Source organism: Tenrec ecaudatus, chromosome 17, assembly GCF_050624435.1.
Source record: "Tenrec ecaudatus isolate mTenEca1 chromosome 17, mTenEca1.hap1, whole genome shotgun sequence".
Taxonomy (NCBI): Eukaryota; Metazoa; Chordata; class Mammalia; order Afrosoricida; family Tenrecidae; genus Tenrec; species Tenrec ecaudatus.
The window spans coordinates 46714366-46729755 of NC_134546.1; positions in this window are offsets into that span (position 1 = coordinate 46714366).

Here is a 15390-nt window from a genome sequence, read left to right on the forward strand (position 1 = left end):
CCAAGGTCGGCATTCAAGGTCATCATGCTGTTTAGTCCATGGCATGGTTCACCAAGGCTTCTGTAGAAGCGTATTCCTAGAGTCCACCCAGGAATATAAAGTCTGGTCCATTGCCCCCCCTAGGTTTCCTATAATCATTTATCAACACCACTTCTAAAATTATAACAACTCTTTAGGCTTATCGAATATCCTCCTTTTGCCACAGTTTCTTCATTAGGGATTTTGGATGAAATCAGTTGCACATTTTGTAGACCTGCAAATTTGTATAAGCAGCTTAGTAAGATTCCATAAAAAATATAAAATTATACATATATTTTGGGCTGATATGGTAATATTACTATTGAAAAACAGATATGTGACATACTAACAATCTAGAAAGAGGGATAATAGGAAAGGGAAAAATAAAAATGAAACACCTGCCATTGAGTTGATTCTGACTTGTAACCACTCCATAGGACAGAGTAGAACTGTTCTTTATGGTTTCTAAGGATACACACACACACACACACACACACACACACACACACACTCACACACTAGACAATATAGTAAATAATTAAGCGGATAGATTTATTTTCCTCTTATGGAGTGGCTAGTGGGTAAAAACCACAAACCTTGAGGTTAGAAGTCCAACTCTGAGCCCACCACTCCTCTCCTCTAAAGACTGATATGCACCTAGCCTCAAAAGACTGAAGACTATTTGGGTAGATACAACCAACATTCAAGATGCAACTAATGATCACAGTGTGATACAAATACTGAAGGACTTGTTTTTAAAAGACAGAGATGAAAGCTGAAGCTTTAGGAATAAAATTATGAATCTCAGTCAAAGACCTTGAAGGTAGGAATTAATAAATATCAAAGTCTATTCACAATTCTTCTGCATGATGCTGTGCAATTTACAAAATGTATTCATATCAATGACTTCTAAGAGAAACATGTGATCCTTAATGTATAGATGCAGACACTATAGCTTAAAGAAATTGAGTAATCTAACCAATTTCAAAAGATTTGGAAAATTGACAAAATGAGATTCAAATATATACGTATGTAGTAGTTCAAGCCCACAAGCCATGAAACAATGTAACACATTTGTATAAACTGTGCATGAAAACCGATCTTTTCTTTGTAGCCATTTATGTTATTTTTATGCAGCTATCAGTGTTTTAGAAAGAAATAATCTTGTATCAGCCCCTAATAAAATGTTTTAAAAAAAGAAAGAAAGAATCTTTTACTTTCTGTATAACTTCTAACAGCTAGATAATTAAATAACAATAAAGGTCACAAGAGTAAGTGGGAAAAGTTTGGACCACACAGAAATTTAAAGGAAGATCTGTTTGCTCTTAATTTTATACTAATTCTATAATTGGAACTAGTGTGGGATTATTCTCCTTTCAATGACAGAAACCTTGATAGACGGTTCAACGTGTCCCATCTCACATCCTCAGTGGGGGGAAACATAATGTTCTACATTCTAATCCCAGACTTATTTTCCACAAAAGAATATAGTATTTGTTCAGATTAGTAAACAGACCTTATAGCTGTCTTCCATGATAAAATAATCATTTTCTATCAAAAAACAAGTTAGAGGGGCCTTAGTAAATGGTCACAGATCCTTCCTCAGACAAATCTTGCCACTCAGCCACCTTTGGAGCTACCACCTGTTTGTCTTCCACACGGCAAACTTTCATTGTCACCTCATCAATTCTGACTCATAACAATGTCAAGGAACAGGATAGAACAGCCCCTGTGGGGTTTCTGAGACTTGAACTTTGACAGGAGTAGATAGCCTCATCGTTTCCTTGCAGAGTTCCTAGCGGTTTTGAACCATGCTTAGCAACTCAACACACAACCTACTATGCCACCATGGTTCCAGGTAAGTACTATACCTTAAATGAAAGCATTTCATCGGTCAAATTTTTAAAATTAGAATGGCATTTATTATGTCCATTGTTTAGGGTGTTTGAGGAAGGGAGGCCTTCTATGAGAGAATACACACTTTCATAAAAATGATTTTCAGGGTCTCAGATGCTCATTTTATACATAAAGTAGTTTCCTTCCATATGCTATGTAATTCCAATCATGATCACCCAAAGTACTTAAACCCAAAGGGCACACACTGCTTCATAACATATAATTGTTAGATTTCAACAAGTCATGCAAACTTACTTAACAACGCGTAATAACAACTATGCTTAGTTATAACAACAAATATTAAACTTAGAATCCATACTTTAATTTTAGAAGACATTAATTAATTCCAGGGTTTTATGTGCATATTTCTGGCATTAACATATGACATAGGCTTCTGCAGCCAACCAAGAGAGAGTCTATGCAGGGTTTTGCTCTTTGTATGTTTGGTTGTTTCATTTGCCTTAATTAATACGAGATATAAATGGGTTTGGATACTCATTCTAGTGCTGGAATATCTACAGCTAGTAAAAGGGTTAGTGCATCACTCTGTAATAGGAAACCTGAAGTGATTAATGGAATAAATGAACTCAACCAACATATTATTACTTTATCATTCAGTAAAGACATTTTTGAGAAACTTTCCCACAAAATGCACACTAAAACTGGCATTCTTATTTATCTCCCTCCATCTTCTAAACAGGAGATCTACCATTTTAAAAAGAAATATGCATTGAGAAAACCTAAGGAAGTCTCTAGGATCATAAAATAATCTAACTGTGGCAATTGCCTGATTTTGAAAGGTCTTACTATACACTATTCTGTGTCACATAGCAGTCACATTGCTGTGTTGGTAAGAAGCCTTCTCAGAGATTAAATGTTTTTTGATAAAACATATTCATTTCTCTGAGCCACAAGGTCATAAATTACATTTTTCAAAGATTTTTCCACATACCCCTTCAAGACACCAGCAGCTTCTTTGAAACAAATCAATCAATGAGAATTGTGGTGGTTACATAATCTGTTGTCAACTTGAGACTTAAGCATGAAGGGGTGGAAGTTAGCCTATCAGTCATGTTGCTGCTTGATGACCTCATTTGAAGGAACTCAAGAGATAAATAGCTCACTGGAGATGTGACACACAGACACTCCCTGCAAGACATTCCTGTTGACAAACCACATGGCAGCACACTGATGGCACCTGATTCTTGGAGCCAGAGAAGCCACATGGAAACCCAGGCCTCCATGGAGATCCTTCCACCTGCATTGGGTACAAATGACTTTCCACCCACTGGCCTGTGATCTTCCTGCACTAGGCGTCATTGCATGTGTTGTGTGAGTCTGAAGAGGAATTTATAGACTGGTACTGGACATATGGGCTAATATCACACTTACCGACTTGATCTGGACTGGGGCTGGCATGTATTTTTAATGTACAATTACTCTTATATAGAGCTCTTTCCTATACACATATGAGTGTCTATGAATTTGTTTCTCTAGTCTACCTAAACTAACACGGGAATAAGAGTTGCTTGGTTTCTAACCAAACTCCAAATTTCACAAGCATTTGCTGATGATTTACTCACATGCAATAAACCTTGAAATGATGTCAAAGATTGCTGAGATCTTGGCCTGCTGTTAAAGCACGCTGGTTCTGTGTACCTCCTGAAGCAAAGCTTCAGTGTTTAATACCGTGTGGTGGGGTGGTGGGGCGGGCGGTGAAAGGGAGCTTACCTCAAGTCAGTTCTGATTATGGTGAGATATACTATGTCTGATTAAAGCCATGTTCCATAGAGTTTTCAGTGGTTAATGTTCAGGATGTAAAATGCCTGACCTTGCTTTTGAGGTATCCTAGAAGTGGACTTAACACTCCAGTCTTTCAGTTAACAGTCAAGTAAGATAACCATAGGCACTGAACAGCAACTTCTTGATATACAAAGCATTTGTATCAATGGGTCTCCTTGGTTTGCATATAAAAATTATGCGAAGGTGTCCCCATACAACCAGCAATGTAGCCCCGACTATCCCAACAACTTAGCGAGGAATGTTCCAGTGTCCCCACTATCTGTTAAAGTAGGCTCTGACCATCTGAAGACCCTACAATGAAGATGTAGCATACCTACTGAAGGTTACTACCTTTTACCTTCGTCAGTAAGTGCTTCCAGTCATTTTCTCTTTGACTAAATAAGGCTTTTTCATCTACATATCACAGTTTGTTGATAAGTCTCCCTCCAATTCTCATGGCATTTCTTCATATAAGTCGGTTTCTTGGATAATTTGTTCAGAATATAGATTGCATGTGTAAGGTGAAACGACACAACCCTGCTGCATAACTGTTAGCAGGTACACCATGCAATCCCCTTGTTTTAGTCTGCTCACTGCCCTTGGATTCATGAACATGTCCTGGGTGAAGGCAGTTCACTGCTCTAGAATAACCATTTTGCAAAATGTTTGAACACACATTAATCAAAATGTTATGATTCACACAGTCAAAGATCTTTGCATGGGAATAAAGCAGATCAAAATTCACCTGAACCCAGCAATGGTGTACCTCATTCCACATCCTCTTCTGAATCCAGCTTTAATTTCTTGAGGTTCCCTGTTGAGGTATGACTGTGGTCATTTCTTAATTATCTTCAGGAAAGCATTATACATCAAGATATTACCAATATGGAAAATTTGGGTAAAGTGTCCCCAAGACCTTCCTGAATCAATTTTGAAATTTCCTAGGCATTTCTAATTATTTCCAAGTAAAATGTTTAATAATATATTATTCTAGAATTTAAAGAAGATATAAATAAATGCCTGTGGATGGTATATTCTTAGATTTGAAGACTCAACATTGTGACAATATCAATGCTCCCTAAATTGATACATACATTCAGTGCACATCTCAAAGGATTTTGCATTTTGAAATGACATAAGATTATTACAAAACATTATATTAACAATAGTCAAAAGATTACTGAGGAATTAAACAAGGTTATTTTTAAGTTATAATCATTAAGGTGGTACAGGATAGCTATGAAATAAAATAAAACAATTAAATAACATAAAATTAAAATGTAAAACAATAGATGTATGAACTATGACTAAGGAGATTTGCAAAGCAATGGAAATTAGGTATCTGCCTAATAAATTGTACTGGAACAAATGGTTGTCAACTCACAATAAAGCCAAAATTAGTTAAAACATTGTTTATAAATATCAACTAAAAGGATAAAAGAGCATAGATTCTAGAAAATAATTTAGGAGAATACCTTCAAGACCTCAAGGTAAGAAAAAGAAAAACATTATAAATGAACTAAAGCAAGAATAAAAGATTAACCATCTGGGAAAAAATGATAAACCATACTGCATTAAAATTAAACACATATGTTCATCAAAATAAGAAATATTTTAGTACATATCACATTAAAGATTCTATATCCAGAAAAAAGAACTCCCTTAAAGCAAAAGAAAATAACAGCCAATACTTTCAACACAATAAAATGGGAAAGACACTTGAATGGGTACTTTACTAAAGACTGTCCAATCACCAATGAAAGTATAAAAAGAAGCTTATCCTCATTAATATTATTAAAGTTCTAATTAAAGCCACAATGAAATACCATTATTTACACACTGGGATGACTAAAATTAGTGACCATACCAATTACTCATGAGGTCATGAGGTCCTGGAAATATCGAGTGCCCTAGTTCCCTGCTAACATCTCAAGTCGAACAACCACATTCAAACACTCTGGTATTGTCAGCTAAAGGTGAAAAATAGCACCATCATAGGATCCATCGTTCCATTCCTATGTCATAGGATAATGTATCAGTCACCTTTAGCTGACAATACCAGAGAGTCATATATATCCAACAGGAAAGAGGGCTCAGCCGAACATCTCTAGAATATTCATAGATGTAATATTTCAAGTAACAAGTAAAAGCAAAGTGTTCATTAATAATATAATGCATTTTTAAATGGGGGTTAAAAAACCTGGTAGGTTCACAAACTGATGAGTTAAAACAATATGAAAAGTATTTATGAATCTTTTTAACACGTGGAGAGATAAATTCAGGCACACACACACATACACACAGCACTCAGTGTACTATTTAAGTTCTCAAAAATGTATAGTCACATGGTAAAAATACAAAGACAAGTACAGAGTTGATTATCATAAAGTTAATAGTAGGGTATTTCTTCTAGAGCAAGAAGGGTTATGTTCAAGAAGGAGAAGAAAAGTATTTCTAGTGTGCTAACATTGTCCTGTTTCTTAGCATGATAGTGCAAACCTAAGTATTTGAATTATATAAATTTATTAAAGATAAAGCTATCTTTCATGTAATTTTTACAAAACTAAAATGGAAAATAAATGGATGAATGAATGAACCAAGGTACTGTTAGTTTTCTGTGTTTGTGCAAGTTTTAAGCAATAATACTGACTATTCCAGTCTCTGAATTTTAAATCCCACTTTTGCAGTTATACTTGCACAAAGTAGCTTTGAGTGATGGAAATTAGAGTCTGAAAACACAAGACTTGAGAAGATCACAATGACGTAGGTAAAAACAATATGGAATGCAAGTCACAGAAACAAAAGAACATGCCAGTTAACCCTGCCTTTGCTGAGTTATCAACATTGCAGACTCTGTATTATGTATAGAAAATAGAGCTATAAATAAAACACAATCTTAGCATATAAGAGCTTTATGGTATAGTAAAACCCACTCCCATACGATCAATTCTGACCAAGCAACTCTAGAACAGAATAGCAATACTCCTGTTCTAAAGGGTTTATGATTCTGTAAATCTTTACTAAAGCTCTCTGCCTCAACTTTCTCCCAACGAGAAGTGGCTGAGTTCAGACCACCAAACTATCAGATTAGCAGCTCAATCCAGGGTACATTAGGGCCCCCTAATAGAGTATAGTACAGTATTAGTACAGTATGAAAGAATGTAGAGTGTGAGATTCAAATCTAGTGGCCACTCCATGCGAGAAGGATTTGACAGTCTGCTCCCGTAAAGAAGTATAACTGCATGTACCTTAGAAGTGAAGCATTTTCTAAAAGACCTTGGACATGTTACCAGACTCTGGAGAAGGACATCCTACTTGGTAAAAAGAGAGTCAGTGGAAAAAGAGAAAGGCCCTCAATGAGATAGATTGACACTGCACCAATAGGCTCGAGCATAATAATTGTGAGGATAGTCGAGAACAAGGCAGTATTTGATCCTGTTTTACATATGGGTATGATTAGTCAGAACTGACTTGATGGCATCTAATTACAATAATAACAAAGAAAAGTTAAAAGGACAAAATTAAAAAACATAACTTAAAATGTTAGACGCTTGTATGAATAAAAAAGAATAAATTCTATGTGCAAAGGGAATGAAATCTACATTCAAAATGTCTCAGATATAATATTTCATGAGCTCTTACTGTGTGGTAGTTACCTCATACATATTTTCTCATTTAATTCTTGACAGCCTCTTAAATTACCTTTATTGTCCTCATGTTATATAGGAAGTGTCTGAGTTCTCATAGGTTAAGAAAAACTTTAATATATTAAAAACTTACCTAAACTCCACAAAAAGAATGTAACAGACCAGTGCTGTATAGCGCTGTCTGTCCAAAACTCATCTTTTCTTAAAACGAATTTTTCCAGAAATATTTAAATACATTATGATTCTATATAGTTAAATGAAAATAGCATGCTATTTCTTCATAATTCACCTATTAAATCTACAAAAAATCTAATATTATTTTATTCAATTATATATAGTGTTTATGCTTCACTTTGCATCCCCAGAGAATGTGAAAGATACAAAAAGATAGCTTTTAGCCACTGAATTACTGTTTTACCCAAAATTATCTGCTCAGAATAAATGGAATTCTATTTATACATACCCAGAATATACCCAAAAAGCTTTTAAGCAGTCCAAATGCTTTTAAGTAATCATTCTAAGTTTATTCATGTGTTGAATAAGCATTGGAACACCAGTGGGGAAGGAAAAAGGATTACAGCAAGATTTAAAATAAGAGGGTCCTTAAAATATCAACTCACAAGGCAGCCACAGACACTAACAAATCCTGGTTCTCCAGGATTATTTCCAAGAAATAAAAATAGCAATCCTCAGGCGTTGGCTGTGGATACTGAACAAAAAAGCAATCATCAAATGAATAACAGAACTATTTCAATTCACAACCAGTGGCTCATAACTATGGGCTTTTTCTCTCTGATTTAGATATTTTTCCCTATAAGGAAATCACTTTAAGAATTGACTTTCCCCTAAATTAAACACACATTTAAATTTATGATGAGGCATTCAGATTCCTGGCTGTGGCAAAAAAATACATGTTGCCTTTCAAACCTAAACAAAAAAAAATCATTCCTAACATTGAACATGCACCAACATCCTGGAAGGCTTGCCAATGCTCAGAGAGCCAGATCTCACCGCTGGAGTTCTGAATCTGTAGGGCTGAGGTGAAGCCTGAGAATTTACATATCTATTTCTTTCCTAGGCGCTGCAATTCTAGAACCATTGGCTTATGATTCCTTTTTGAAGGGGAATTTCATGTACAACTCGTAGCCAGTAATTGTGTGGCTGCTGGCCATTGCCTTCAAATTGTTTCCAACTCAAAGCAGCATAATATTTAACAGGTCACTGTTCCTGTGACATCTTCATAAATATTGGTATATTTGAGACATTGTAATGACTGCTTATCCAGGAATTAGCTTTGTTGAATATAAATAACTATCCTTTAAGTCCATGAATGACAGCTAACAGATCTTCTAAGTAATCTTTTAAGAGTAAAATTAATCACACCTTAATGACTACTAAGATTAACTGAGACTGTTAAATTTGACCAGAATTCTAGGGCTTGATATTTTCTTCAAAACTGTAGTAAAATAACCACAGTCAGTATTTATTGATCGGTTCTGAAATTCCCGGAATCATAAATATGTCCTTTAAATAGAGCAGTTCATTCAATCACCATAAACTGTAAATGTCATTATCACTGTTTTTCCCAATTTATAATGGGAATGCTTTGTTGGTGGTGGTAGGTATTGCTGAGTCAGCTTTCTGTCAGAGAAACCCTATTACAACCGAACAAAATAGCGCCCAGTCTTGTGTCAATTTCACAACTGCTGTGCTGTTATACTTAGAGAGCATTATGTTCCTGTGCTTAAACCAAAAATTGCTGCTATCAGTTCTATAGTACATAGTAGAACTGCCCCCTAGAGTACCCAAAGCTATATATCTTTATAGGAGTACAGAAAGCTTCATCTTTCTCCCACAGAATGAAAACTTGTTTTGAACTACCAACCTTTCAGTTACTCATTCAAATACTTAACCAAGTGTGTTATTATGAGACTTCCAACTGTTATGCTCACAGAGATTATATCACTTCACCAAGTTTCGACTTAGCATAAGTAATAGAAACCAACTTTGACCCAGGTGACAAGACTCTAGATTTGGAGTTCTCTTACCCTGGCATGGTGTGGCCCCGATCCCTTGCAATATCAGAGGATATGGCAACAAATGATCCCAGAGTCCACGGCAGGGGCCACAGTAGGCATAATAGCTGACTGGCACCACCGGTGGAGGGGATATCAGGCAGTGATGACACCAGGATTGGTGTTACTTTTCACCCAGTGTGGTAACTCATCAACATGCCCTGCTGCCAGAGTGTAGTAAGATACACGGCAGCACCCACAACTGGGTGAGAAGGATTTCTTCTCGGGTCAATGGTAGAACAAAGATCTGTAGTGAGCCAGGAGGAGTAGAGACTTGTGATTGCATACTTGACCCTTGAGTGGGGTTTGGGTAGGGTAAGGCTGCTCTGCCAATGACAGGTACACAGACTGACCTTGTCAACAGTGGGGGACAAGTTACCACACTGGGTGACAACAGCCATAGTGACACTAATGCTCTATTGGCTCAAACTGTATTACCTCCTAAGTAAATGGCACTATGAATATCAATAATCAAAACTGTAATCTCCGTTTTTAAATTTAAAGTATGAAAAAGAAATTTCTGAGAATATCAGAACTTCTGGCACAAAGAATGTAATATGATTAGGCTGTTGAATATTTTCTCCTGGGAAACTTGATTTGGTGATAGACTTGATTTATTTATCCTTAATTAGATTTCTTGGCAATTTGTTCCCAATTTTCTAAACTTAAAACTCTATTTCAGATAAGTCTCAACTATGGGAGAAAACTGGAACAGAAAATTTTCAAAGGTCATGGAAACCTCTGTTATATTCAAGATACCCGAAAGCCTGCTAGGTTTCAAAGCAAAAGCAAGGTTCCAGCAGGTGGGTGTAGCACATAAATATGACATTCAGCGCTAGACATAATTAGGAGTCCCAGAAACAGATGGGCACCATCAGGGAGATAGATCCACATACATCATGTCTGGGTTGTGGCTAGGAAAGAATAAAAAAACAGCAAACTCAAAAAGAAATTCTGTCTTAGGAAATAGCAACAGAGCAATGGCATGACCTGTGACTGAGGGCAATGGGGTAGACATATTTCAGAGCCATAAAAGAAGGGGTGGAATTATAGATTTAGAGAAAAATCAATATTTCTAGAAATCTGAGTATTTATTCACCAGCACAAAAATCTAAAGTTAAAGTGTATAAAAACAATAACAAATTAGAGTCATCTAATTAGACTAGAGAGGCAAATCTGTCCGTTATAGCATCTTTCATTAAGGAGCCAACTTATAGGAGTTTAATTCGGGAATGAATTTTTCAGGCCAGTCTGTGAAAATTCATAGGGTGGCAGTCTAATGGCAGAGTTTAGGAAACATGATGCAGATGTTGTCATTCTATGCTTCCATGCTGTGATAAAGTTTTGTGTCAAATTGGTTGGGTCAGGATTCTCAGTGGTTTGACAATTAAGACTAGTAAACCCCTATAATCCAACACAATGTAATCACCTCCTTAATGGGATCTGCTAAGAGCAATCAAGCAGTTGAAAATTTACGCTAAGATCCAAAACAATTACTTAGATCACAACCCTAATCTAATCCATGTAAAGGATTTTCTTCAGGGGTATGGCCTGTTTCTAATATAAGTAGATACTGTGGGAAGGCTTGTTTGTTAAATTCCTACATCAGAGTCATGCTCAACTTCCAAGGTTTTTTCCTTGAGTCAACAGCCTGTTGCATAATCCTGGAAGACAAACCAGCCTGAAACTAATTTTCTGACCTACGAATCGTGGGGTCATTAGCCTCTGCAGCTACGCTAGTCAAAAGAAGCTTCTAGCTTGATAATCTGACCCAGGGATTAAAACCTGCCTGCTTCTACAAATGGGTGAGCCGTTTCTTTAATATAACCTTCTCATAAATATGATCTGTGTGTGTCACTAGTTTTGCTTATCTAAAGAACCAAAATTAAAACACAAAAGAGTAATTTTATTGAATTAAAATTCCAAATCTTCCAAATGAATTCTTCTCTAAATTTCAAGTGGTCAGCATTAGGTTTGCGGAAGGCTGTGGTTTACAGTGAGAGTCATAAATCCAATTTTGAGCGTCCCCATAGAGACAGCCTCCATTAAATTCTTTCTACTGATCTGCAACCTGAAAAGTTGGCCCTCATCAGAGTGTGTTTGAAAATGGCTTAATACCAATCACCTAGACAGCCTATGAAGAGCTAGCTTACTCTCAGGTACTTGTCTTTGTATGCCCTTGATGGATTTTGGGGTACTATGGTTGAAAGAATTATATCCTGATTGCCTTAGAACATGGAACTTCATTAATAAGTCATTAAATGTGAATTTTGTCTGTAGCTTCTGTGTACCCGTTGCAATTGATATTAGAAATCAGAGGAGTGACTTGCTGTTGCTGTTATTGTTGATGTTGTTGTTGTTAGGTGTCAATATATTAGTTCTGACCCATAGTGAACATATGCACAACCAAATGGAGCACTGCCTAATCCTATGCCAGACTCACAATTATAGAACATTAAGATGAATTAGAAAACATTAATTGGGAAATTATACTTTCCATCTTCACTTGATGTTCCCTGAATCATTCAATATTTTTCCATTGAGTCTTTCAATATTCTGACTCATGATTTTGAGTTTTTTCTTCAATTTTTCAGCTCCAGCATGTGATATCAGTGATATTGTTCTATAATTTGAACATTTTTGTTGGGTTACCTTTCTTTAGAACAAATCTATATCTCTTTCAGGTATAAATATAGATCTCGTCCAGCCAGTTGGACAAGTAGTTGTTTTCTAAATTCCCTGGCAAAAATGAGTGAGTACTTCAAGTGCTTCATCAGTTTGTTCAAACATTCCAATTGATATCCCAACAATAAATCTACCACTGTAATAATAAATACCAAGATGAAGGCTTCTACTCTCAGGTCATATAATCTTCAAATCCAGTCTCCCAAGCAATAAAGGAGAGAAGCTGCCTAATTCCATGAACCGTACATCACTCCTATCAGAGTAACAAGGGAACCATAATGGAAATTTGAGATGTAAAGAAGGGGGCATGCATGTGTCAGAGAAAACAATCACACCTCTGTTGGTGGTGAAACCGAGTGGAACAACCTCCTACTGGGGAAAAATGCTTCAAAATACTTACATAGATGCGATAGTTTATTGTGCCAGCCTGGCCGATAAACACAAGTAGGATTAACTGAAGGGCAGAGGGATAAATGGCTTGGTGAGCCTCACCTTGCTTGTTCTGTGACTCAGTTTAAAGGGGTACACTACCTGTGGGATGCCTAACCTATGGACTGTGTCGCTGTAAATTGAGGTCCCTTTAAGCCCACATGATTGGAATGTTCTTCTCTGGAGCTGGGGACTGAGAGTTGATGACAGTTGGGGACCTGCCTTGCTGTTTGCTGCCTGGGTATATATAGCCCAGCTCTCTCTACAGAAGGGGACTGGCACCTGGCAGCTCTCAAAACTTGAAGTACTGCTAGTGTCTCACTGCTTTATAATTTAACTGTTAATTTCTTGTATTTATCTGTATATTATTTAACGGTTTATTTCTTGAATTATATATCTATCTTTATAAATATATTTATATATAATTACTAGCAATCTGGTTTCTCTCTAGAGATCCCTGTCCAATACAATAGAACTGTTAGGTAGCTAGCATTGGGACTGGGATGTCCATTGACGCATGCCCAGGAGAGCCAGCATAGGACGAAGCTGGATTTTCCCGCCGGTGGGCACGGATGGGCGTTAAACCTGAATCAGCCCACCTGGGCCAGGTGATTGCAATTCAGCCAATGGGATAGACCTGGGATCGTTCACCATGCCTCCCCTGGGGAATCCTTGAAAAGATAGGAACTGAGAGGGAGAGGTAGTCTTGTTTTGGAGGAAAACTTGGGAGAGAGATCCTTGCGTGACCCTGAGCAGTCTCTGCCAGGGCGCATGGTCAAAGGAATCCTATGGGTGCCGCGAAAAACCTGGAACTTCTCTTAACTTTCATTAAACTCACTTGGATCATGAGCCAGGCTTCGGCGGAGCCAAGGACCAAGGTTTAAATCTAGTCCGGAGAGAGAGAGCTTACAGAACCCAAGGGGACTACTGGGACTTTAGACTCTGTGTTCTGGAGGAGCACAGCTTCTTTCCTAGACCAGTGTCCAGCCTCTTTACTGTTTAATCAGTATCAGTTAACAATTTGTCTTTTACAACCTGAAGCATCGTATATATGTATCACTTCCCTTTCTCAATAATGTATTAAATTCTATTCCATTGGCTAAAAATCACACTATCGCAGAATTACCTTGTGCCCTATAAGGATGATTTATAATGTTCCCCATCATAAAATAATAATCATGCTACTAAAGTGATAGATATGTATATGAATAGATTTGTGGCTCACCCTTAATTCTAACCTCAATCCCAGAAAAATAGTTTTTGTTACATAGCCCTACCCTAGACTCACCCTCATGAAGATATGGGTGCTATAGCAAAGTGTGATGAAGAAATCAGATAGTTCCAGGCAATTAGAAAGAATAGCATCTAGAGTCTTAATACAAACAACCAGGGGAGGTGTCAACTAAATTCACATGAAAGAAGCACATTAGCCTTTGTGATCCAAGGATTGTACATAATAAAATAAAATCTGGAGTGAACAGCATCAGAGCTTAAATTCTGAACATTCTGTTCACAGAAGGCTATGAATAACAGTGGAAGTCAGCAAATCTCCAGTGAATCCCCTCTCACCATAATCCAGAGATTTAAATGGCCTTGCTATCAGACAGATAGCATTGTAAAATCATCTATGGAAGATGTAGTTAGGTTAGAATGCAATCTAAATGGTAATGTCTTACCGTTTGATCTCCCTTTTACCCAGTTTAAAGTTGTTTCAATATTTAACATTTTCTGCTTCCTTTTCAATTGAGGTTTTTCCCAGTCATCATTGTTGTTTGGGGTTTTTGGGTTTTTTTTAATTTCTGTTTGTGTTTTGTATGATTTTCTGTTTAGGAAGGTCGGCATAGGTAAATCTATAGATAAAATAACTGGACTGATAAACACCTACGATTGTTGCAGAGAAGGTGAGGTGAAATGGGGAGCTAGCTAACAGCAATGAATGCAAGAAGGAAATGTTCTGGATTTGATTGCAATGATGACTCTACAGCTCTTTGTAATATGATTGAATGATTAAATTGTATAATATGTAAAGTGTATGCCAATAAGCTATTTTAAAGGTTATATGCATAACTGTAGTTAAAAATCTTTCATTCAATACCTGTTCATAACATTTTAGTGATGAGCTCTGAAAATTTTTGATGGACACTATCAAGGTAAAACTTTCTTCATACCAGTAAGTGATGAAAAATATTTAAAAGCTTTTTTTAAGTTCAAATGAATTATGAGCTCTTCCATTGAAAAATATAACTATAAGATTATAATCTCTTATGATAACATAAAGAAATTTTTAAATTCAAGGGAACTGTTTGTGCCAAGTATTTAAAATACTGGTGAAGCCTTTATTTGTATAACAAATATATTAGTAGAACAGAATTCTGAAACTATCTTGAACACAACTAAGAGCCTGTCATTGAAAAAGAGACAGAGTGTTGAATTTCTGACAAACAAGATTTTGGGATTACTGCCTGCAGGTACAATTACAAGGAGCCACCAGCCAACTTCCAATCTTTACTCCCATCCCAGGTGCCATTAGCATGGCCAGCCTCTGTGGTCAGTGCCATTGAGAGACCTGGTATATGGAATGACCCAGCAGTGCACACCTTCTGCACAATGGGGAGCAGGATGCTATAAAGAGCTCTGGCAAGAGGAAAAGTATCCCAATATAGCAATAAGTCAGTTAAAGAAGCTTTTCACCATTCTTAGCTATCTTGGCCTCTTTGTGCAGGACTTCAGATGGGACTATTCTCTCCAGTGACAGCTGTCTAGAACTAGAATAATTGATTTTGTTTATTCCCTATCTTAGGGCTTCCTGTTGAGTTTGCCAGGCCATGTTAAGATATTGATTCCTTCAAACCTTGAAG